The following is a 27,316-nucleotide window of genomic DNA, read 5'->3' on the forward strand; positions in this document are numbered from 1 at the left end:
TACATTCGACATTACACCAAATATTGTAATACAAGAGAAAATAAGATTAGCAGAACATTTTATAATATCTCACAACATATAATTTCATCACATTTCTGTGTATTCCCACAGCTCAGTATTACACTGTACATGCTCAGCATTCTCAATTCTTACTAAGATATCATCATTGTGGTGTCCTTGAGGAAAGGGACCTCACCGTGATCACTTCTGCATATTGATACTGTCATTCTCGGCTGTTAGATTTCTCACTGACCGATTGTTTAACTCCATTTCACTGTAATGACTACATGTTCTGCATTATATTCACATATTCATAGAAAAACCTTTACAATGATGGTGGTGTATTCTTTTATGTTATGTCCTCTTATGTTTCCAATTTACAGCGCCTTCTTTTCAATAGATGCATAACAATGAACGGGACAACTTTACCAAATGTAAGCTATAATCGACAGTATAATAACTCTAAGGGCAAAGGTCAGCGTTCTTAATTTAACCAAAAAAATCTTTTTCTTACAGGATGTAAAGTATCAATGTGAAATACAGAAAAGTAAGCACAATGGATGATTGCTTATGTGAAGACACAATACATAATAGCTTGTACTGTCTATTGAACGGAGCTCTTTATTTCGTACAATAGTGGATTTTACATGCAGATTGACCCTAAAAATCACATGATAAAGGAATAAAAGGAAGGAAATAGAGAGAAAAAAAATAACCATATATATATATATATATATATATATATATATATATATATGTTTTTGCAGAATCATGGGACTCACTGGTAATATTTTTCCAGTTTTCTTGCCTTAAAGGGCATCTACCCCCAGGATGAAAGACTGTATGCAAATGAGCCTGTGGGGTTCCAGGCTCCATTAACACCTATGGAGCCTGGAGGCCCTCATGCTCATTTGCATACAGTCTTTCATCCTGGTGGTAGATGCCCTTTAAATTAAATCTACCATCAAAATCCTTCATGATAAACCAGGGACACTTACTCATAGATCCAGGCACCATAAGTGTGCTAATGTTCTTATATTTGTTATCCATGGCCTCCTTCCTCCTAAAATCAATTTTTATAATTATTCTAATGAGCCTGTAAGTGTCCCTGGTTTATCATGATGGATTTTTATTGTATATATCCTTTAATGCTTTACTTTTCTAGCTATTGATTAGCCCTGGTTGGAGAAACAAGATCACATGAGAGCTCATACCTTTTTTGGTCAAAACAAGGGGCTAAAAGAAGAGCAGATCCTGCCAGAGGGGGCACACACCAGTATGTCAGTGCGCTTGGTTTACAATCTTTGATCCTGGTGGTAGATGTCCTTTAAAGTAGTTACAGGATTTCAGTGAGTTTAGCATCCAATTCCAGGCCTGTTATATTCATGAATCAAATTGCCTGTTTTTATCTAAGTTAAGTTCAAATAAATGGTAGCAGTCTTCAAAACTGAAAAAAAGCTACTATGTTTGGTGCTGCATTTGGTGCGATGTTAAGAAGCCATAAAGCTAACCACCAAACTAAAAATAATCACCTATATTAATAAAAAAACGTAATATTTCTGGAATACCCATTTATATTATAGGTGTCACTTTACCATATGAGAAGACTAGTTATATAAACCATTCACCATAGCCGGGGGTCTGGCACAGACTTTGCAGTGGGTTCCATTAGCTTCACCTTACCCACTGCTTCCTGGTGGTTTTCTATGGGGCAGATTTACTTACCCGGTCCTGTCACGATCCCGCGGTGCATTTTCCGACGAGCATTCGGGTCTGCCGCAATTCACTAAGGTCGTGTGTCCAATTTCCTGCTTGTGTCGCTCCTGCGCTGAGATCCGCCGGAGTTCACCTTCTTCTTGATCTTGCGACAAAATTTTGTTTTTAAATTCCGCAGGTTGTCCGAATCCGTCCGACGGCACGCCGGCGCTGATGTGCCACAATCCGAACGTGTGCACCAAAAACCCGGGGCAATTCAGTGCAAAACGGGAATATTCGGGAAACCCGATGGATTTGTGGTCCCCGGACCCTTAGTAGATGAGCCCCTATGTCTTATATGCAACACTATGGCTCCTATCCATCGAATAAGTGGTTAATGGTCATCAACATTTCTGACTTGAATAGATACTAATAAAATGCAATGACTTGATGGTCACAGAACTATTATCCTATCCATTGTATTCATGACTTGTTCTCTAACATACGATCCAGTGCTAGTAATTGATGGAGTAGATACAAGGCTTAATATTCTGTCTATAGCAGCGCTCTCTGTTGTGTGCACAACTGGAAATCCGACTTCAAGCCAACAACTCAAAATTACTCATGACAGCTCAATTTTAAACAAAGTGACAAAGGGCATAGAGCTGATGAACTCCGATGAAATGTTCAATACATGTGCATCTCTTATAGCTCAGCGCCAATCAGTAAGCATCGCCTGCCGCAGCCGCCAGCACGAGGATGAATGCAGACGACGGGCTTTATTAGGAAGGTTCTTGATGTGATTGTCTCAAATCCCTTCACCTTCAACCTACTGCACAAATACAATGATAATTATATGCATTGTACATTTCTACATAGCAATTGTAGAAGTAACACTTTATATCCCCAGATCTTTGCTATATGGTTATTTATACTTTCATTTTTGGGGAACAAGTAAAAAAGGAATTTGGAACAAACAGGGAAAAACTTGATAATTGTTTGAACTTTGTTTTCTTATGAATGTATACAATACATGATGATAATTCCTTTATTTATATAGCACCTACAGATTTCGCAGTGCTGCATAGAACTTGCAAAACCTGTCCTTGTCCCCAATGGGGCTCAAAATCTAAACAACCTACCAGTATGTTTTGGAGTGTGGGAGGAAACCGGAGGACCTGGAGGAAAACCATGTAACATGTAGAGAACATAGAAACTCTTTGCAGATGTTGACCAGGATGGGGCTTGAACCCAGGATCTCAGCGCTGCAAGGCTGCATTGAAACCTAAACAACACAGAATAGTAGAGAGTGAGGCTATTTTTAATTGGTCGACCATAGTCTCAAACTGTATAGGCATTTTATGGATGCTGATACAGTTCCAGGCACATTAGAGGATGCAAGCCAACATCCTGCTTCTCCCCAGTCCCCTTAACAAGCTATTATACAGAAACCATTGGCAGCATCTCATCGATCTCTGGTACCCCAAGAAATTACGTGTGTTGTGTTTAAGATAAATTCCCCACTGAGCTTGATGCTGTACAGAGGGAATTTCTATGAGGCAGAGCATCAATGAGATCCGGTTGCTGAACACCATTGGGAACATGCATCATAAATCTGGTTTTGTCCATCTCCAAATCCAAATCTGTTTTTTGCCTTTTCTGCTGGTCAGATGTATGTTAGCATTTTTTCCTTAATTGATACGGTGATGTGGTGTTTGGTCTTAGTGAATCTGAAAATTTTTTAAAAAATTCCCAATCATTTCTACACCTGTTAAGAAACAGTGGTAGATTTGTGTCGAAAATTGTAATTTTTTGGTGACTTTTTCCATTTTTTTTTTACATTTCACATGTGGATTCAAGTGATAACTCAGGGAACACTGCTGGAAACTAGGCAACTAGGCTTTCAAGGGAATTTTCTTGTGGTAAAGCGGTTTTCCCATCTGGGCATTCATATTTAATTTAATTCATTTGCCATATGTAAACATTTCTTCAATTGGATGTTATTAAAATAAAAATTACTGTGTGGAGATAATTTCTCATAAATGTGACCATGTTGTCGCTTAGAAACGAGATAGCTTCCTCGGATACGACCACCTCACATTCTGGCAGCAGTGGCCAGACATGCGCTATTGAGTCCTGGCTGACCATCTAGATTCAGCGTTCATTACTATAGGACGGCTGTGGGATATGCATTAACTCCCGGACATTTAATATTCAGAAACTTTTTGTTTCCTTTTGCAATCCCTCCAGCAGAGGTGGCCGTATCCAAGGAGTCTTGTTTCTAAGGGACCATATCACTACATTTATGAGAAATTATCTTCACACAGGTAAACATTTTTTAATAACATCTAATTGAAGAAATGTTTATATATGGCAGATTAATGAAACTGAATGTGAATCTCCAGACGACAAATACTTTAAATTGTTAAATTGATCCTGTTAGTCTAACATTGCAAAATTGCACATTTTTATGCAAAGATAAAGCTGGTTGTCCTGCTTCTTTCTGCCAATTTCAGCACTTGAGACTAGGCAAGCTTTTGCACACTTTTTTGCAACTTTTTCAAAAGTCCCAGATGGTTAATACTTTAAAAACTTAAAAACTTTAATCTAAACAGCTGGATTTATTAGATAAATAAATCAAATCCACCCAAAAGTGATGCAGCATGAGTTGTGGTGCAAATATGAAAAAGTCGCTGAAAAATTAGCAAATTCTCAACTGCTAAAAAATGGAATACTTTTTCGTACTAAGGAAAAAAAAATCCCCCCTACATGTTTTAGAATTGTATAATATATATTCTATATACCAATTTGAGCAGACCGTCCAATTTGGTCTGCTTGTAGTGGGGCAGCCATCATAGAGTATATTGGTAAATAAGTGGACACTGTAAAGAATCTGTCATTTAGGGAGTATACAACTCACTGTATACTATGGGGGTCATTTATCTTTATTTTTCTTCCTGATTTTTTTGTCTTTTTTTGAGACATTTTTTGGCACATTGCAATTTTTGCACCTTTTTGAAGAACATTTTGAAATGTCATTTGTTTTTCTTCAGTAAGACACAATTATTTTCTACTCCACATGTGCTAAATGTCGCAAATGACATTTATCATTTCAAATTGTCTCACATTTGCAACATTTTTGGCGCAAAAAACTCCAGATTAAATCATACTTAAGGTTAAACTTCGAAAATGGAAAGTCATTTGAGACAATTAGGCAACATTTTTGCGACATTTGAAATAATTGTCTCAAAAAGGGACCTGAAAAAAAACATTTAATGCAAGAAAAAACCTAGATTGATAAATTACCAAAGAACCAGACAGAAAAAAGACAGGCAAAAACCAGCCAAAACTAACAGCTATGTGTTTTCCCACCACAACAATTTTTATATATTGCATTTTTATAAAGTGTCTCCAGGGTTGGTCTTTGTTTTTGGTGTTTTTTGTTTTAGTTTTCAGGGGGATAGCAATTCTTATAGTGCTTTGGCATATATACACTCACCAGCCACTTTATTAGGTACACCTGTCCAACTGCTCGTTAACACTTAATTTCTAATCAGCCAATCACATGGAGGCAACTCAGTGCATTTAGGCATGTAGACATGGTCAAGACAATCTCCTGCAGTTCAAACCGAGCATCAGTATGGGGAAGAAAGGTGATTTGAGGCCTATGAACGTGGCATGGTTGTTGGTGCCAGAAGGGCTGGTCTGAGTATTTCAGAAACTGCTGATCTACTGGGATTTTCACGCACAACCATCTCTAGGGTTTACAGAGAATGGTCCGAAAAAGAAAAAACATCCAGTGAGCGGCAGGTCTGTGGGCTGAAATGCCTTGTTGATGCCAGAGGTCAGAGGAGAATGGGCAGACTGGTTCGAGCTGATAGAAAGGCAACAGTGACTCAAATCGCCACCAGTTACAACCAAGGTAGGCAGAAGAGCATCTCTGAATGCACAGTACATCGAACTTTGAGGCAGATGGGCTACAGCAGCAGAAGACCACACCGGGTGCCACTCCTTTCAGCTAAGAACAGGAAACTGAGGCTACAATTTGCACAAGCTCATCGAAATTGGACAGTAGAAGATTGGAAAAACGTTGCCTGGTCTGATGAGTCTCGATTTCTGCTGTGACATTCAGATGGTAGGGTCAGAATTTGGCATCAACAACATGAAAGCATGGATCCATCCTGCCTTGTATCAACGGTTCAGGCTGGTGGTGGTGTCATGGTGAGGGGAATATTTTCTTGGCACTCTTTGGGCCCCTTTGTACCAATTGAGCATTGTTGCAGAGCCCCAGCCTACCTGAGTATTGTTGCTGACCATGTCCATCCCTTTATGACCACAATGTACCCAACATCTGATGGCTACTTTCAGCAGGATAATGCGCCATGGCATAAAGCTGGAATCATCTCAGACTGGTTTCTTGAACATGACAATGAGGTCACTGTACTCAAATGGCCTCCACAGTCACCAGATCTCAATCCAATAGAGCATCTTTGGGATGTGGTGGAACGGGAGATTCGCATCATGGATGTGCAGCCAACAAATCTGCGGTAACTGTGTGATGCCATCATGTCAATATGGACCAAAATCTCTGAGGAATGCTTCCAGCACCTTGTTGAATCTATGCCACGAAGAATTGAGCCAGTTCTGAAGGCAAAAGGGGTTCCAACCCGTTACTAGCATTGTGTATATATATATATATATATATATATATATATATATATATATATATTTGTTCTTTCTCCTCAGTCAACATACATTTAATTAGAAAAAAGTCATTCCAAATCTTTAGAAGTTTCTTTTAACTTCTTATTAAAAAGACTGTATTTTCAATCGCTTCAAGGCAGCAATGCAAAAGATAATAGGAATGTTTTTAATTAAGATGGGAATTGGAAAACAATAAGTCTGTAAAATGTTAAATATTTTTAGTACACATAACAATTTCATTTTATATTACAACTCAAAGAAAATTCTCCTCTCATCTTCATTGATCTCAGATATAGGAGTCGCTAGGTTCACGGTACATCGTCTATTGTATTGATCAGACAATAAACTTCTATCATTTTACAGAAAATGAAAATGAGTATAATCAAACTAGTTATTGCTTAATACTGAAACTTCTGTTAAGTCTCGTACTGCACAGCCTGTCTAGACGGGATATTTAGGAAATGAAGTCTGCATATATAACATGTTCTTTGAGCCATTTACTCTAAGGGGGAAATTTATAATATGCCGGTGCTCGTGCATCCGCTTCTCCGGGGCAATGTGTAGATCAAGACACTTAGGCCTCACAATGTCCTGCAGGGCGGCTGCACTGTGCAAATTACTACACAAGGTTCTATATGGCGTAGAAATATGCAGCAGTCTGCAAACTTTCGCTTCCGACTGCAGTGAGTGCGCAGGCGCAGGTATCAGGCTGGAACGACTAAACTAAGAAAAGTCCACCATTATCTACACTAGCCATTATAGACTCCAAAAAAACAAAAGCAATGCTCCAAGACCAAAAAAGAATTGGAGTTTGTCTAAAATGTTATTATATAAAAATTATTAATTTAATTAAATAAATTAATTTATACAACAATTCCATTTATCATGATTGTCAGGACAATTCATAATCGACGAAAAAGGTCCAAAATGGAACAGGACAAACACAAGATACACAACCATCCTTGTGTCTCCAGTCCCAATCATCTGTGCGACAAATATATAATCCCATCAATGGGTATCGGTATACAATATTATGAAATTCCTAGGTAGGTGTAGTTATCCACTAAATACACAAAAAAGGACGGAGTTACCATCCGGCCTTATTATACATGACCATCATCCACTAACACTTACCCGAAAGCCTTATTGAAGAGGGTTATGTACAATCCCGGGAGACCAATGCAACACCCCTATGCGCGTTTTGCACATGTTGCTTTGTCAGACGCGTCCTCCTTCATGCCCTCCACACTTTTGGGTTTTTTGGAGGACACTTTGGCTACAAATTTTTTGTAGTGCCACAGCGTATTTGAAAAGCCCCTAAAGCACAATAGAAATCCCTCAAAGATTATACCATTTTGGAAACTTTGACCAGATCCTCTGAGAACTGTGTGCGGTCCTGTGATGTCAGAGGGGCACTTCAAACTCCTCCACATGACTACTACTCCTCCGCAGGACTGCTATTCCTCCAAATGAATGCTACTACTCTGCATGACTACTACTCCTCCACATGACTACTACCCATACGAACGACTACTAGTCCTCCACATGACTACTACTACTCTGCATGTCTGCAACTGTTCCACAAGACTAGTACTCCTCTACGCGGCCACTACTCCGCCACACTATCACTACTCCTCCACACTACCACTACTCCTCCACACTACCACTACTCCTCCACATGACTACTACTCCTCCACACGACTACTTCTCCACCACACTACTAACTCAACAACACACTTAAAAGTGTGTTTTGGCAGGAAGGGAATACAGATTATGGGGGTGGGGGGGTAGTACAGGGGAAACGGATGATGGGGGTGTAGCAATATGTCATATGCTATCCTGGCCTCTAGGGGTCTCACTACTTCTGGGTGTACAGTAAAGCAAGTAGACAGATACTAGTATGTGACATGTGTAATGGCAGCTTGTTGAATAAAGAGCCTGAGACCAACCTCTGTGTGTGTGAAGCCAATACAGGAGAGACAACTAACAGAACAGGGGGGGTAGTACACAAGTGTGATCACTCAGACACTGGGATTACACTGGAAGGGTGGTGGTTGATGGGTGTAGTAGTGTTCTGTTTTACAGTATAGGACAGATCACAAGAGCTCTGCTCTGTAACACAGCCAAATGAAGAATGGCGGTGTTGGAGAGGAGGAGTAGTCATGCGGAGGAGTAGTTGTCATGTGAAGGAGTTTGAAGTGCCCCCGCACACCATCCTCACAGGATCTACCCCCGACAGTCACTGATCACTATTTTGGCAGCAATCAGCATAGCAGGACCAATCAGATCAGTCCTGTGATGTCAGAGAGGGCACTTCAAACTCCTCCACACGACTACTCCTCCTCTACATGACTACTACTCCTCCAATTGACTACTATTCCTCCATACTACTACCTCAAAAGAGCAGTTTGGTGAGAAGGAAATACAGATAATGGTGTGATGAGAGATAGCACAGACACTGAGATTACACTGCAAAGGGGATGGTTGATGGGTGTAGTAGTGTTAGTTTTACAGTACAGGACATATCACAAGTGCTCTGCTCTGTAAAACCATCAAATGCAGAATGGCGGTGGCGGATATATCTGCCCCTGAGCGCTAAGTCACTGCGCTCATCTGCGGATTTATCCATTGCAGAGTGGGAAGGGGTTAAAGTGCTGTTAACATATACTTTCAACAGGGAGCTAACAATGCATTTTGTTAACTTACATTAACACCACATTAATTGTTTGAGTTTTGCAAACACAAAAGTTAACTGCAATGCAATTAGCAAATCTCCTCTCCTTAGCTGTTGTAATGCATTACAAAATGCCACAAGTGAACGCAGCCTACGTTTTAACATGCATTACAAAAACACATGCGTTTTCGCATGTTTACCGTGTGTGTAGCTGTTCTTTTCATTTCTGAAATTGTAAGTAGCTGTGAAATTTTAAACGCACCAAGAAGACACCAAGAGCGGACCAAGAACGCACTGTTGGTGCAATCAACTCCAGATCCTCCAGCAAGTGGAGTACAAGTGACAAGTAAAACAAAAAGAGCCACCTAAGTCACATTGGCGCGGATGTTATCATGTATTGAAGAAAGGTTTCTAGTCTTACCTTTTACTATCGTTTTAAGTTGAAAGGTCACTGACCATTTGTGTTCCCAACATTTTCGGGATTTGCGCGCTGTGACAGGTATGTAGAAGTGGATTGTGTCACGCGCGATCGGATTTTGCAGCAGTGTGCGCCGGCTTTCATGCGACAGAACTCGGGAAGCAGGCTGTCAGAGCGGCGGGCTGCTAAGATTAAAATTGTGTCTCAACCAATGCACTTTCATACACCGGGAAGAAGAAGGTGAACTCCGGTGGACCTGAGCGGGGAAGCAACACATGCAGGATATCGCGCACAAAATGCACTTTCAGGAACTCCTCTGGAGGGGTAAGTAAATGTGCCCCATTGTGGCCATTGTGGCACATGACAAACAATAATCTACAGCACCAAATCAATTTTTACAAGGAGTAATATCCTGACATACATATATTACTACATAAAAACAAATAAGTTATTGTGATAGTTTGCTGTTCACGACCAAAGTTCTGTATGACCTAAACTAGTAAAAATATATTTTGCTGCAGTAGAATATTCATATTTGGGAAATGATCTAGTAGAGAGAAGTTATTCCTTTCCTGCATGCATTATGTATTTGGGAACAGGGATTTTATAGCTATTTTTTAAGATTGCTGCTATGACAGATATATTTGTATATAAATAACATTGTGTTGAGTTTTGTATTCTGCCGGAGAAATAATAATATGATTGCTCTTACTGCAGCATATGTTATCTTTCAGGATCAGCTGTTAGTTTTGTATTCTAGAATACATGTTTATTGTCACAATCCTGTAGACATAAATATTTATTTTTTTATTCATACTTGTCATAACAAGAGTATAATACATTTTATACTTTTATTTGAGTACCGTCTTTTCATACTCATTATAACCGGAGCATTGCAGTTCAAAATGTGCTGCTTTTTTCCTGACATGTCATTTCTCAGACCCTTTGTTCTTTCCATCATCTGATAAAATAATTTAAAGCGTAATAATAAAAATATTAGCAATAGTAAATTTCATTAAGGAAAGCAGCTGCAATACTTTTTTCTGCTTCTTTCTCCTGCAGTAGAGAAGAAGTTAAACACTGGCACTGCTGGCTACTTACTACATGCCCATATACTGTGGACTCAAGGAAGGGGGAGGGAGTAAGGATGGCTGTTCAGAAGACAAAAGTTGTGCACTTCCATGGCTAAGACATCCAGGTAAAGTGAATTGAAAAGAGGCATCCCCTAAGGAGTACATTAATGTACGTGAATGTGTTCCAGACTGTGGATACAGATATCTCCTCTGTTCCTTATCAATTCCTCCATCCCAGTCTGTGATGCTACAGAACTTTCTCTGTTTCTCTCTGCATCTCATGCTGCTCCCTTCCCCACCTTGTCACCGACACTTGTACTCTTTGCAGATAAGCTATTAACCCTTAGTGGTCACACAGCACAGGCTGTAGACTTCATATAACTGGTAGACTTATCATAGTCTCCGCCCGCTTCTCCTCTGGTGAGATAGATTATTGTCAAACATTTTCAGAATAGAAAATGCAATAACTTTACAAAGAAAGGGATGAGCAGCACAAAGTAGGCATCATTCTGTTTGTTTTTAAAGGGAGAATCACATATAATAATTTGGTAAAATCATTATAACTTTACAGCACACTTTATTAGCAGCATACTGCATCTGAAGCTTTCCGAAGCGCATCTACTTCAGACAGATGAGAAGGCTAATGATTAACTCTTTCTACAACTAGGGGATATTTCCTTTGATGATTTACTACTCTGAGGAGATTAGACTGTCAAAGTTTTTTTTATAAATAGTTACATCATTAGCCACTTTTTAAAGTTCCTTTATATCCAAACTATCAGTGGAGTATGGGGCAGAAAGCTAATTTACCAATATATTTCTTTCATAAACTATTTTACAAAATATACTTTTATTATCTGTACTGTTCAATTATGCAATACAGTCACACAATACAGTATAAAATGCAGCGTGTAGTGGAATTACAGTACCTGCTAACAGGTTTAGCTTTGAGCTCCTCCCTTTCACACTTGCGTTTTTCACGTGCGTGTTCTGCGTGGGCTTTTGACACTGAGAACTTGCACTGCACTCTGACCCATTGTAATTAGAGATGAGCGAACATACTCGTCCGAGCTTGATGCTCGTTCGAGCATTAGCGTACTCGAAACTGCTCGTTGCTCGGACGAATACTTCGCCCGCTCGAGAAAATGGCAGCTCCCGCCGAGACTCTGCACTCAGCATGACGTGGTACCCTTACACGTCGATAGCAGTGGTTGGCTGGCCAGATCAGGTGACCCTGGGATAGACTAGCCGCTGCCCGCGCTGCTCGGATCATTCGGTGTCTGGATGCCGCTAGGGAGAGAGCTGCTGCTGGTCAGGGACAGCATTAGGGTGCTAGTAGATTACTGTTAGGCAGGAGTGATTCAACAAGAACCCAACAGCCCTTCTTAGGGCTACAATAACGTTATACTTTTTTTTTTTTTGTTTGCTTGTGGCTGGGCTTGCTGGCACTAGTAGTGCAGCTAGTACCATATTGTGAGGAATTTGCAGGGGGACTTGCTACCGCTGTGTTTAGCTCTTAGTGACACACATATCCACCCCAAAGGAGAATCCAAACGGCTTACTTACGCCTACAATAGCATTATATATATTTTATTTCTGGTTGATCTGCTGGTGGCTGTCCTTGCTGCAGTGCATATACTAGCCAATTGTGAGGAATTTGGAGTGAGACTTGCGACCGCTGTGTTTAGCGCTTAGTGACGCACATATCCATCGCAAAGACTGAAGTGGGAAAATTTATTAGGGGTTGGATTTCAATTAGGCACAGTCTGCCATTTCCTTTTTATTTTACGTTTATTTTTTCATAACTCAGCGTCATCTCATCAGTGTGCTTTCATACTTGGCTAGAAAATAGCCAAAGGAGAATCCAAACGGCTTACTTACGCCTACAATAGCGTTATATATATTTTATTTCTGGTTGATCTGCTGGTGGCTGTCCTTGCTGCAGTGCATACACTAGCCAATTGTGAGGAATTTGGAGTGAGACTTGCGACCGCTGTGTTTAGCGCTTAGTGAGGCACATATCCATCGCAAAGACCGAAGTGGGAAAATTTATTAGGGGTTGGATTTCAATTAGGCACAGTCTGCCATTTCCTTTTTATTTTACGTTTATTTTTTCATAACTCAGCGTCATCTCATCAGTGTGCTTTCATACTTGGCTAGAAAATAGCCAAAGGAGAATCCAAACGGCTTACTTACGCCTACAATAGCGTTATATATATTTTATTTCTGGTTGATCTGCTGGTGGCTGTCCTTGCTGCAGTGCATATACTAGCCAATTGTGAGGAATTTGGAGTGAGACTTGCGACCGCTGTGTTTAGCGCTTAGTGAGGCACATATCCATCGCAAAGACCGAAGTGGGAAAATTTATTAGGGGTTGGATTTCAATTAGGCACAGTCTGCCATTTCCTTTTTATTTTCCTTTTATTTTTTCATAACTCAGCGTCATCTCATCAGTGTGCTTTCATACTTGGCTAGAAAATAGCCAAAGGAGAATCCAAACGGCTTACTTACGCCTACAATAGCGTTATATATATTTTATTTCTGGTTGATCTGCTGGTGGCTGTCCTTGCTGCAGTGCATATACTAGCCAATTGTGAGGAATTTGGAGTGAGACTTGCGACCGCTGTGTTTAACGCTTAGTGACGCACATATCCATCACAAAGACCGAAGTGGGAAAATTTATTAGGGGTTGGATTTCAATTAGGCACAGTCTGCCATTTCCTTTTTATTTTCCTTTTATTTTTTCATAACTCAGCGTCATCTCATCAGTGTGCTTTCATACTTGGCTAGAAAATAGCCATAGCAATAGGATAGCATTGTTTGGTTTTAAAAACTAAAAAACACAAAATAAACTAAAAAACACAAAAAAACACAAAAAAAAGTTAAAAAAAAAATTAAAGTTATATAACTTTCATTTTCAAAATGTTTAACCCGAGGGCTAGGGATAGAGGACGAGGACGAGGGCGGGGACGTGGGCGTCCATCTACTGCAGGGGTCAGAGGCCGTGGTCCTGGGTGGGGTGAGACACCACCTGCTGATGAGGGAGCAGGGGAACGCCGCAGAGCTACACTCCCTAGGTTCATCATGTCTGAAGTTACTGGGACTCGTGGTAGAGCACTGTTGAGGCCAGAACAGTGCGAACAGGTGATGTCTTGGATTGCCGACAATGCTTCGAGCAATTTGTCCACCAGTCAGTCTTCCACGCAGTCCACCCATGTCACCGAAATCGGCACTCCTCCAGCTCCTGCACCTCAGCCTCCTCCCCCCCAGTCTGCCCCCTCCCAGGAAAATTTGGCATTTGAACCGCCATACTCTGAGGAACTGTTTTCTGGACCCTTCCCACAGTCACAAACCACTTGTCCGGTTGCTGCTGAGCAATTTTCCGATGCCCAGGTTTTCCACCAGTCGCAGTCTGTGGGTGATGATGACCTTCTTGACGTAGTGGAAGAAGTGTGTAAAGAGGTGTCGGACGATGAGGAGACACGGTTGTCAGACAGTGGTGAAGTTGTTGTCAGGGCAGGAAGTCCGAGGGGGGAGCAGACTGAGGGATCGGAGGATGATGAGGTGACAGACCCAAGCCGTGCTTCTGAGACGGAGGAGAGTCCTATAGCAGAACAGGTTGAAAGAGGCAGTGGTGGGGCCAGACGGAGAGGCAGGGCCAGAGCAGGTGCATCAGCGCCAAATGTGTCACGTAGTGAAGCTCCCGTGGCGAGGGCTCCCGCGGCGAGGGCTAGATTTTCAGAAGTCTGGAGGTTCTTTAAGGAAACACCGGATGACCGACGGACTGTGGTGTGCAACCTTTGCCAAACCAGGATCAGCAGGGGTTCCACCACTACTAGCTTAACTACCACCAGTATGCGCAGGCATATGAATGCTAAACACCCGAATCAGTGGCACCAAGCCCGTTCACCTCCGGCTGTGCACACCACTGCTCCTTCCCCTGTGTCAGCTGATAGTCAGCCCCCTGCCCAGGACCCTGGCACAAAAACCCCATCGTTGCCTCCACGATCCCCCACAGCATCCACCAGCGTTCAGCTCTCCATACCCCAGACGCTGGAGCGGAAAAGAAAATATAGTGCAACCCACCCGCACGCCCAAGCCCTTAATGTCCACATCTCCAGATTGCTTAGCCTGGAGATGCTGCCCTATAGGCTAGTAGAGACCGAGGCCTTTCGCAACCTCATGGCGGAGGCCGCCCCTCAGTATTCGGTCCCCAGCCGCCACTACTTTTCCCGATGTGCCGTCCCAGCCCTGCACCAGCACGTGTCAGACAACATCATCCGTGCCCTGACCAACGCTGTTTCTGACAAGGTCCACCTGACCACGGACACGTGGACGAGTGCTGCCGGGCAGGGCCACTATATATCGCTGACGGCACATTGGGTTAACTTGGTGGAGGCTGGGACCGAGTCTGACCCTGGGGCTGGTCATATACTGCCGACGCCGAGGATTGTGGGGCCTACCTCGGTCCAGGTCTCAAAGGCCTACTATGCCTCCTCCTCCTCCCACCCCTCCTCCACCTCCTCCTCCGAACTACCATCCGTGGGCATGGCGCCATCAGTCGCTAGCTCTAGGCACAGCAGCAGTGCCGTCGCTAAGCGACAGCAGGCGGTGCTCAAACTGCTGAGCCTAGGCGATAAAAGGCACACCGCCCAAGAACTATTACAGGGCATCACGGCGCAGACTGATCTGTGGCTGGCACCGCTGAAGATGAAGCCAGGCATGGTTGTGTGTGACAACGGCCGTAACCTGGTGGCGGCTCTGCAACTCGGCAGACTGACACATGTGCCATGCCTGGCCCATGTGTTAAATCTGATAGTTCAGCGTTTCCTCAAGACATACCCCAATCTGTCAGATTTGCTCACGAAGGTGCGCCGCATCTGTGCGCATTTCAGGAAGTCCAGCACAGATGCTGCCACTCTCAGGGCAGCGCAGCGCCGCCTCCAACTGCCCGCTCACTGACTGTTGTGCGACGTGCCCACGAGGTGGAATTCAACATTAACCATGTTATCCAGAGTTTACCAGCAGCGCAGAGCGATTGTAGACTGCCAGATGTCAACTTCCACCAGAACTGGTAGTCAGGTCAGTCAGCTTCCTCAAGTCTACAATGAGGAGTGGACGTGGATGTCTGATATCTGTCAGGTGCTGAGTAACTTTGAGGAGTCAACACAGATGGTCAGTGGTGATGCCGCCATCATCAGCCTCACCATCCCGCTGCTTGGCCTGTTGAAAAACTCTCTGGTCAGCATGAAGTCGGAAGCTTTGCGCTCGTCACAAGAGACGGGGGAAGAAGATTCCCTTGTTGATAGCCAAAGCACCCTTAGGTCTGTTTCTCAGCACATATCGGAGGAGGTAGAGGATGAGGAGGAAGAGGAGGAGAATGTTGGCGAGACAGAAGAGGGGACCATTGTTCAGTCTTTCACTGTTTAGCGTGTATGGGCAGAAGAAGAGGAGTTGGAGGAGTTGGAGGAGGAGGAAATGGACAGTCAGGCCAGTGAGGGGAGTGAATTCTTGCGCGTTGGGACTCTGGCGCATATGGCAGATTTCATGCTAGGCTGCCTATCCCATGACCCTCGCGTTCAAAGAATTTATTCCAGCACTGATTACTGGGTATTCACTCTCCTGGACCCACGGTACAAGCAAAATCTTTCCACTCTCATCCCTGGAGAGGAAAGGAGTGTGAGAATGCATGAATACCAGCAGGCCCTGGTGCACAAGCTGAAACAGTATTTCCCTTCTGACAGCGCTAGCGGCAGAGTGCGTAGTTCTGCGGGACAAGTAGCGAGGGAGAGTAGGCGAGCAGGCAGCTTGTCCAGCACTGGCAAGGGTACGCTTTACAAGGCTTTTGCCAGCTTTATGTCACCCCAGCAAGACACTGTCACCTGTCCCCAGTCTCGGCAGAGTAGGGCTGATCTTTACAGAAAGATGGTGAGGGAGTACGTAGCTGACCATACCATCGTCCTAAATGATCACACAGCTCCCTACAACTACTGGGTTTCAAAGCTGGACATGTGGCACGAACTGGCGCTGTACGCCTTGGAGGTTCTTGCCTGCCCTGCCGCTAGCGTCTTGTCCGAGCGGGTTTTCAGTGCAGCTGGTGGCATCATCACCGATAAGCGTACACGCCTGTCGACTGACAGCGCTGACAGGCTGACGCTTATTAAGATGAATAAAGCCTGGATTTCTCATAATTTCCAATCTCCACCAGGTGAAGGAAGCTCAACCTGAATAATTTATGCACTCCTCCTCCTCCTCCTCATTTTCCTCCTTCTCCTCCTCTTTGTACACTAAAGCAGAGGAAACTGGCTATTTTTTGACAGGGCCCACTGGCTCTAGCTATAGTACTTTATGCATTTAATTTTTCTGGAGGGCCACCTACCCGGTCCTCTGTTTTAAACAATTTTTGGGAGTGCCACATACAGGCACTCAATCTATTCAATTTTTCTGGAGGGCCACCTACCTGCTCCTCTGGTTTGAAAACTTTTTTGGACTGCCACATATAGGCACTCAATCTATTCCATTTTTCTGGAGGGCCACCTACCTGCTCCTCTGGTTTGAAAACTTTTTTGGACTGCCACATACAGGCACTCAATCTATTTCATTTTTCTGGAGGGCCACCTACCTGCTCCTCTGGTTTGAAAACTTTTTTGGACTGCCACATACAGGCACTCAATCTATTCCATTTTTCTGGAGGGCCACCTACCTGCTCCTCTGGTTTGAAAACTTTTTTGGACTGCCACATACAGGCACTATCCAAATTAAATTGTCTCCATAGCAGCCTCCACACGTTGTCTCCATTGCTACCTCCAAAAGTCGTCCATATAGCTGCCTCCATACATCGTCCCCTTATCAAACGAGGTGTGTCAGGCACAAATTTGGGTTGTTTTCATGGATTCCACATCAAAGTTGTTAACTTTGTCGCCACCCTGCTGTGTAATCCACAAAATATACTGGCAAACTTTTATCATGTACCGATATTATTTGAGCGCTTCTTGCTCACCTCCTTTGGTTCCTCTCTGCCACCCATTGGTTTGAAGCCGGAGTCCATTTAGGGTATGTCGCCATGACACTCTCTAGCCTGCTGCCGCTGCCTCTGCATGCCGTCCCCTATAGTGTCAGGGTCAATTATTGGATGTTTTAGATGCTACCTAGCTTCATTCTGTCACTCTGTCATGGCCATGCTGTTGCCCATAATTTTGGCATAATGGTGCGATTAAGCAGCCTCAGAGGCATCCATGCATGCTGCCCCTGCTGTTTCCTGTCCATTTCCGTGGTGTTTCCATCCTTTTCTGAGGTTCCCAGGTGTTTGGCCAAGCTTCCCTGTGCAGAGCCTTGGTCCCCTTGAAAAATGCTCGAGTCTCCCATTGACTTCAATGGGGCTCGTTATTCGAGACGAGCACTCGAGCATCAGGAAAAGTTCGTCTCGAATAACGAGTACCCGAGCATTTTAGTGCTCGCTCATCTCTAATTTTTCAGACTTGCATTTTTTTCACACACACACGCACATTTTTTTAATGCACACTTAAATCTCAGCATGCTCAACTTTTACAAGTAACACGCATGAAAAACGCACCATACAAGTCTATAGAGACGCATCACTGATAGCCATAGAAAAGATAGACCTCAGTCCTGAGTCTTTTTTAAGTGCGTAATCTGTGAGTGAAAAACGCATTGAAAATGCATTGGAAACACAAAAAAGTGCGTGAAAAACTGAGACACTGAAAAAACTCTGCCTGAAAACTGATTGAACTCTGATGAAAAATGTCAGTTTTTCACTGACCAAACCCTGATCGTTCCCTGATCAGACTCAGGACGTTTTGTAATTAAAATATTGTATGCTAATTTTTGATTTTTGGCAAGATCAATCTCAAATATTTCCCCTACTATATAATAACTTTATTGTTGTCCACGAGATGTTGTTCTTTTTCATTGCCAGTGTTTTCTGTGACAAAAAACAACAATAATTTCATCTATGAAAACTGGGAAATTACAAATCTACAATCTTCGCAGTTTACATTTGGAGACCCTGCCATTCAGAGCTTAGTGTTACCTTTGTTCTCCATATCATAGTGATGTCTACTAGCTGTGGCTTCCGGCCAAGAACTTTATTGTTTCAAGTATTTGTCGTAACAAATAATTCTAAACCACTGAGCTGGTACTTCATGTTATTGTTCTGTACTCAGTAAGTTTTCAGCAGGGAAAGGTTTTCTTTACTTGTAGATCAACACACTAGTTTTCTTAAAAATAAAAATCTGGAATCTTGGCTTTCAGCCCACACAATGTCATTAGGCTTCCTGTAAGTCATGCTTGATGGTAAGGAAGCTGCCTTACAAGGTAGCAAAAAGAGGCATGGCTTTCCTTGTCCAATCCAGGAAAACATATTTGCATAGTTCCAAGCATCCCCTCGTGGAGAATCAATGGCTGCAAGTCTTCACATGACTACAAGGTGACCTTATTTGGAATTGTCTTCGGTACGAGAACTCTTACTCCCTAACCCTAGTTTTCTTATATTGAGACAAGAAGAGCCAGTGTGTGTTTCTATTCCAATGCATCAATATGATTATATGCTTAGGGAAAGCATATCAGGCATGGAAAAAAGGGGCCACTTTGCCCCTGACCATGATTTACTTCCTCCCACTCCTATTTCCCTCTATATGAAATTTTTGTCATGAATTGTGCATTAAAACATTGTTTTAAAGCACTGGGGAATATATGTATGTTTCCATCACTGTACATTGCATTACTGTTCAGTAGGCAGGTCACACAGACCTCTTAGAAAAAAGTTATGAAGGCAACAGTAATCAAACCCCCAGTAACCAATAGTCGTGGAGCCCACATAAACCAAATGACACAGAGCCCTCAGTAGCAAATACAGGCAGTCCCCGGGTTACATACAAGATAGGGTCTGTAGGTTTGTTCTTAAGTTGAGTTTGTATGTAAGTCGGAACTGTATATTTTATCATTGTAATCCCAGCCAGAACTTTTTTGGTCTCTGTGACAATTGGATTTTAAAAATGTTGGGTTGTTATAAGAATCAATATTAACACTAAAGCTTCATTACAGACACATTTGATAACTGTTATAGCTGATGATTGTAGCCTAGGACTAAAGTACAATAAATTACCAATATTCAGAGGTCCGTTTGTAACTAGGGGTTGTATGTAAGTCGAGTGTTCTTAAGTAGGGGACCGCCTGTAGTCACACAGCCCCTAGTAGACAATAGCCACAAAGCCCCCAGAAGGAAATAGTCACACGGACCCAAGTAGCCAGTAGTCATGTAACATCCAGTAGTCACCCCCCACTGCAGATTTTAATTGCAGTGAGAGGAAGGGTTTGTCGCTTCCCACTGAATTTAAATGGGCCTGAACATCCAGAGGGCCTTTAACCACAGATAATGGAAGAGTGTGGGATTTCCATTGCTTCCTTAATCCTGGGTGTGAACATCCTGAGCGTCTATAACCTCTTTCACTTCCATTAATTTTTGTAATTATTTTTTTTAATCTTTTTTTTTCATGTTCTGTTATTAGTTTAGGTACTTTCTCCAGCCCATTTTGGGCAGGGTACCTGCCCTGTTATTCCCACTATTTTCAGCCCTGTAGCCCTTGGTACCCCCATTTTACAGCCATTTTAGGTGTTAAAATTCCTGTCCCCATTGATTTTAATAGGGTTAGTGTTGGGGTATAAATTTGTGCCTTGTCCCGATTCAAATTTTTTCTTGGTATTGGGACTAACCAATAGAACCGTAATTTCACCCAACTAGTTGAGATTTATCAAGAAGTCCACATTTATACATGATATTTTATATTTGATGACAGGTTAAATTTTCCTAGCGTTGTATATTGCTGGTACATAATAATGATACTGATATTGTAGTTAGGATTTGTTGGGGCAGTGTAGGCTGTTATGTTCCCCATCAATGCGTCACACATATATTTAGCGCTGATCAGCCATAGGCAGAAAACAATAACCTTTGATGTTTAGTTTCTAAGTAAAGTTTCCCATCAATTTGCTATCAAAAAAACCTGCAGTGGTCAGCAGCAAAACAAAGAACCGGCATCGCGCTCATTTTAGAAAGTACAAATCAGTAGGCAACTCATGAATCAAATGAGCGCAGGAAATAATGAGACCTTATCACAGAGACCCATGCCTCATAATAAGGGGTATTAAAAATGTCCTTGCACATCAATCAAGAAATCGGTTTGATGCTAAACCAGAAAACTCTTATCTGCCTGTTTACGGCTCGACCTTTGGAGGAAGGTTCACTTTAATAAACTGGCCAAATGCATCTTTTAACATTAGCTGAATTGTGAAGGGAAAATGATGTGACCTGACTAAATGAAATGCCACAAATCTGAAAAGACTAGGTGCAAAGATCTACAGCAAGGAAGAAAATATTCTCATAGACAAACAAAAATCAACTAGGAATGAGGTATAATGAGACTCTACTTCTGTTCAGTGTAACCTCAAAGTAGTATTCAAAGTATAAAAACTACTCAAGTAGTAAAGAGTAGACATGAGCGGACTTTTAAGTTCAGGTCAAGGATACGGATACGCCCGATTATGTCCGGACGTATTGGTGGTCATGCAGCCAATCTGGAAAATTGATGACCCTACCTACTAGCCATGGCTGTAATTAGCCAAAGGAAAGTAGAAAAAGGATGTTTGCCAGAAGAGAGACACAAGCATTGAGTGGTCTGCCCCAAACAGCAGAAACGGAACAGTTGTCACAGTGCTGGGACTGATCTTTGGTCGGCAGGACGTAAGCCCTTGCGTCACATTTAACAGTGACACAAGGACTCCCATCCACTGCACAGTGCTTGGTCCACACGATGTCACTAGCATACAGGTCTGATGCCACTGTCCATGTTCATGTAAGGGGGCCTTAATCTTTGAAAGACAAGAGTCCTGGCTTCTTAAGAATTCTAAAACTTTATAGGATAGGAATAATTCTTTAACTACTATGGATGACCGGACCTAAACATTGAGGGTTCAGGTCCCTGGATTTACTCCCACAGGTAACAACCACAATTAGTGCTGGCACCAATCAAGGTTGTTAACCCTTTAAATTTAATTTGAACGCTGCCAGCGGGATTTAAGGAGTGAACACCCTCAAAAAGTGCCAGCACCATAGCTGTTCGGGTTCAGGACCAGTTTGGATTCAGGTACTCGAAGCAAACCTTTTTCTATTGGGTTCGCTCATCCCTATTTACTACCTCCAACCAGATGTAGTTCCAGCTCATTGATCAGAACTCTGTTTGACTCTACTGTAAATGCTGGGACAATTAAGTTTTTATCTTGAAATATAGTTTTGTATTTAAAGGAAATCAACCATTTGAAATAAAACAAGAAAAAACAAGAAATACTCACCTCTGCTCCTCTTGATGTTTATCCCGGCGCTGTCCTCTGCTAGTCTTGGCACACCAGGATCACGTAGAAAAGGAACTTACAATTAGCAGGCTGGGAACATTGGAGAGGAAGGTGCGGGGGGCGTGCATAATTAGCAGCCGGAGCACCGGACATCTTGTCCCTGCACTCCATGCTGCTAATTATAAGTTTCTTTTCTAGGTGATCCTGGCGTGCCAAGACTAGCCGACATGCAGCCTCATCTATAACCTATAAATGTTAAGAGAGTAAAGAAGTACCATAAAAGATTCCTAGGTATGTAAATATGGTTATTTTATTCACTTGCAGCCTATTTGAGGCTATGTTGAGAATGGAAATGATCCCCTTATTTTCCTAAATGAACATTTCCAGTTTTCCAAAGAAAAACATTCTACTTTTACTGTTGGGTTGATGTTCTTGAGAATAGCACAGAGGTGATAGGCATAGAATAATGTTTTATTGCCACTTGCTGTAACATAGATCCACTTATGTGCTGTAAATTCTACATAAATATACAGTATAAAAGTAATTATGTCAGGATGCCAAATTACATGACACACTGAGGCTATTTTACAGCAAATAAATAGTTCCAGCAGCTCATCTGTATGCATAGACAGCAGCTGACTGCACCTGTGTGCAGCTGAAAAGCTATTGTTGAAAAATATCCCTGTCATAGAAAACAATTACTTTCTATTCCATAAAGTATTTTGCTTCTTTAACTTGTTTATTCCACACAATGAAGAAGATTTATAAAAAAAAATACACAATATAGCAACAGAGGAGGAGGTGCCTGCAGCAGCCAACCAATTTGAAAGTTTGCTTGTTTTTTAACACAAAATCATATATATATGTATAAAATTTATTTTGAAATGTTGTAAAAAGCGGGCAGCACTCCGAAGTTCAAAATATCAAGAAGAGGTAATCTTTATTGAACAAGTGCCAACGTTTTGTTGTCAAACAACTTCATCTAGCCTTCATCATATATATATATATATATATATTTCTGTATGCTATACTGGGAGCCTGGAATAAAATTCCGAATGCAATTGAATTTTCAAATTTCCAAACGATCAGTTGAACGATTTTCTATTGGATCCTTCAATGGTCAGAAATGACCATTGAGGTATCTACTTACAACCAGTGTCCTCCTTACAAAGACTTCCAGTGATCACATGATTCAGTATGAAACATGACAAACAGAACCAATGGAGGTATCAGTTCAGCTGTCACTTCTAGCAGTCCTTACCTCTGCCCTCTCTATAGGAATTCACTGAGATGGAAACCATGTTGAGAGATAAGCTATCTGAAGAGGAATGTAAAAGTTTTTTTGACTCAACTAATCTTTTGATTATTAAATTAAAGTCTGAATTAGAAACCACTAAAAGGCAGAAATGGATACGTGATGAAGAAGATTATAAGATTGGTAAAATCTATGGATGGCAAGGATTACAGACCCCGACCGTTTCCTCCACTGCACCGGGTGATTCCCAACAGAGGAAAAAGAAAAGGAGCCCAAAGAGAACGAGGATAACACATGGCTCGACACAGGAAGAGACATTGGACATGGGTAACCCCTCTTTATCTTTATCTTCAAGATCTCAGACATCGTCTACTAATTTTTTAGGACAAACATCAATGGAAGGAATAGAGGATACACCAGGAGAGGTGGTAGACGACACTGGAAAAACAGAAAGAATCAAGACCGTGGAGAATCGAGGATTGATGACCAGGATGGGAGCCACAAAGAAGAAACCTTAGTGGTAAATATCTCCTCTAAGGAACTTACTGATATCGAACTATCTGTTCTAGGCAAGGGCTTATCTTTTAGTCCCTGTGCCCATATGGATTGGTTTGAATTGGAAACTGATGTATTTAATCTCTTACGCAATATTAAATTGAAATATTGGTTTGCTACTCGGCCTCCGACACAGGTTGTGAATAGAGAGGCTTTTGATCCCAGGACCCTGGGTCTATTCACCAAGAGTAATTTTGTCCCTACCATTAATTGTCCTGCTATAGAAACATTCTCCAATGCTGTAAAGAGAGAAATCTCAAAACTCAAAAATGATTACAAGGGTAAACCATTGAGTCATGCCAACCTCACATTTGAGGAGATACGAGCTTTAGAGCGCCTGGCCCATGACGACGACCTCACGATTAAACCCGCAGACAAGGGTGGTGCGGTCGTCGTCATGGACACAGTCGCATATTTATCAGAAATCCACCGTCAGTTGGCAGATAAAGATGTGTATAGAAAAATACCACAAGACCCGAAATTTGAACTTAAACGTAAGTTCACGGGTATCATTGATACGGCTGTAAAGGAGGGCATTGTCAACACCGATATGGCCAAATTCCTTCAGGTTGAACATCCGGTAACACCGGTGTTGTATACTCTACCAAAAATACATAAATCCCTTACATCACCGCCGGGACGACCAATCGTCTCTGGCAGTGACTCAATCTTTTCCAAAATGGCCATGGTGCTTGACAAAGCCCTAAGAAATTTCGCAACATCCAGTCCGTCATATATAAGAGATACGTCCGATTTTTTAAGCAAACTGTCTGAAATTAAACTTGAGGGTGAAATTACTCTCGTTTCTTTCGATGTGGTATCCCTATATACCTCGATAGACCACGAACGGGGAATTAGAGCTATATCCAAGAGACTCAATGACTCGATGTTCACCGACGGTGAGAGGTGTTTTATTATCTCATTACTTAGGATGATTCTGTACAACAGCTATTTTCTCTTTGGGAATGACTTCTATACACAGCTGCGTGGGGTAGCCATGGGGTCTAATATGGCCCCCACGTATGCTAATATTGTAATGTCGGTCCTTGAGGAGGAGGTAGTCTATGTGTCCCACCACTTCGGTAAGGTACTGAGGTGGTGGCGATACATAGACGATATCTTCCTCATTTGGACCGGCACCTTTCAGGAACTGAATGACTTTCATCATTTTCTTAATGAGGCTGACAACGATATCAAATTTACCATGGTAACCTCTAAGACTGACATTCAGTTTTTGGATGTCCGAGTGAATTTGGAATCTGGTAAACTTTCCACTGATTTATACACAAAAGACACGGATAGGAATAATCTCCTTAGATTTGAGAGCAATCACCCTAGGGCGATGATACGATCACTCCCATTGAGCCAATTCCTGAGAGCCAAGAGGGTCACCAGTGACACCACATCTTTAGAAAAAAATTTTTCTGTCATGGAGAAAAAGTTTAAGGACCGTGGCTACCCACGTAAAGTTATTGAATTTAACAAACGACAAGCAAACAATAGAGACCGCGATTCCCTTTTGAAACCTAATTTTGATAAAGATAATATGAGGAGGTTACCCTTTATTTCAACTTTTAATGATTTAAGCCCACAAGTGGCTAATATAGTTAGGAAACATTGGCCAATTCTTGACAAATGCTCTGTGGATATTCCTGAATTCTCTAGGCCACCACTTCTCTCTTATAGGAGATCTAAGAATCTAAGAGACAGACTAGTTAGAGCGGATGTTGGCCCCCTTAGGAAATCTATCCAGACTGGTTTATGGGGGAGGACACGCAGGGGCAGTTTTCCCTGTAGGTCTTGTGTGAATTGCTCACATATGCAGAAGGGGGAGACTTTTGAACACAATGGGGATACTTTCCAGATCAGACACTACCTGAACTGTAATAGTGATCATGTTATATATATACTCAAGTTACCCATGTGGTTTGGCATATGTTGGAGAGACCACATTGGAATTTAAAATTCGCTTTACCCAACATAGGTATACCATCAGGAAAGCCAGACAAGACCTTCCGGTATCGAAACACTTTTGTGACTGTGGACATACGGAAACACAACTTAAATTTACACTTATTGACCACGTACCAATATTACGACGTGGGGGCAATAGGGAGAAAATCTTACGCAAGAAGGAGTTACAATGGATATATAGATTAAATACTTTAAAACCTCACGGTTTGAATGTAGACTTTAACCTGGGATCCATTATGTGAACTTATCCTCCTTTCTGTGGTGCTCCTGTTCTTTTCCTCTGAATGACCTGATTATGTGTAATAATATAATACTACAGTATTTCGTGATATGATTTTAATACCATTATTCTTTATTTTTTAGATCACTTTCCACTTTATATGCACTGTCACTTGCACTTGAAGAATTGATTCATGTACTGACGTCTCCTTTGGGCCACTTCATGGATTCTGCGACTTGTGCCTTCGATCTGGCATTTGGGTCATATATATATGTGGGAAATTCACTAAATGTGGGATCGAAATGTCACTAATATTGTGGGCCTGTCCCAACACGGTGTTGGTGTACGATCTCATTTATTTGGGATCATATACACCATGTACACCTGTGCAGGGGGTCTGGCACTAGCAGGCATTCTTGCCAAGCTTTTTGCCATTCCGGCCCATAATGGATGACTAGACCCCTTAATCTATATACACCACCACACTTGATTGTCTATAAGACATTTCTTATATAAATATTGTATTGGTATTGACCCGATTTGTGCCAGTCGTGTATCGGCATAGGAACGTTGCGATTACCTTTTCCAATATGGCCACGATCCACTTCATTTCATTATCTACGCATGCACACATTCAGTAGACTTCCGGTCATGCGCCGTAGTGTTTTAGAGACGCGAACAGACACATTATCGCTAGTACAGAAATAGGGAGACGCCGGACACCGGTAATCAGTTACATGACAATAATATGTACACATGTTATTATGAGATGAATTTTGATATGTATTTTAAATGCACTAGCACTTTATTCATGATATTGTTGCTTGTACAATTAACTTTGGATTTGCACATTTGTCCATGATGTCACGTTTTGTAAACCCTCCCACTAAGGGTAAATAAGTTTGTCCATTTGTATCTACACATTGCTTGAAAAAGGTGATAGACACCGAAACGTCGCTGGTTTTGGAATAAACCCTTCCAATTTTTTCACTTTCCATCCGGAGTGCTGCCTTGTTTTTTCAGATTTATATAGGAATTCAATACTAGATCAAAGACGTATGAGTGAAACCCGGTCTGTACACAATTCATCACAATTGTGTTACATTAGAGTACAATACAAAGTTTCGGAAGGTCCATCTAATTCACCTACATATCACAAAACACTTAATAATCACATACTTTCATATTTTCACATGACATCTTAATATGTACAAACTGTTTTAATTTCACAATAAAGTGCTAGTGCCAGTGCAAGTGTTTGACATATAGGGACAGATTTACTTACCCGGTCCATTCGCGATCCAGCGGCGCGTTCTCTCCGGTGGATTCGGGTCCAGCAGGGATTCACTAAGGTAGTTCCTCCGACGTCCACCAGGTGGCG

General features: G+C 42.0%; 1 long non-coding RNA gene across 1 annotated transcript; it reads left to right on the forward strand.

The window, feature by feature from the left end:
• Positions 1–382: 382 nt before the first annotated feature.
• LOC140133978 (uncharacterized) lies at positions 383–26,866 on the forward strand. The gene is made up of 4 exons (XR_011856000.1): positions 383–434; positions 517–547; positions 10,554–10,689; positions 26,079–26,866. It is a non-coding gene; the product is annotated as an uncharacterized lncRNA (long non-coding RNA).
• Positions 26,867–27,316: the final 450 nt, after the last annotated feature.

The sequence above is a fragment of the Engystomops pustulosus genome, chromosome 5 (assembly GCF_040894005.1).
Source record: "Engystomops pustulosus chromosome 5, aEngPut4.maternal, whole genome shotgun sequence".
NCBI classification, from domain to species: domain Eukaryota; kingdom Metazoa; phylum Chordata; class Amphibia; order Anura; family Leptodactylidae; genus Engystomops; species Engystomops pustulosus.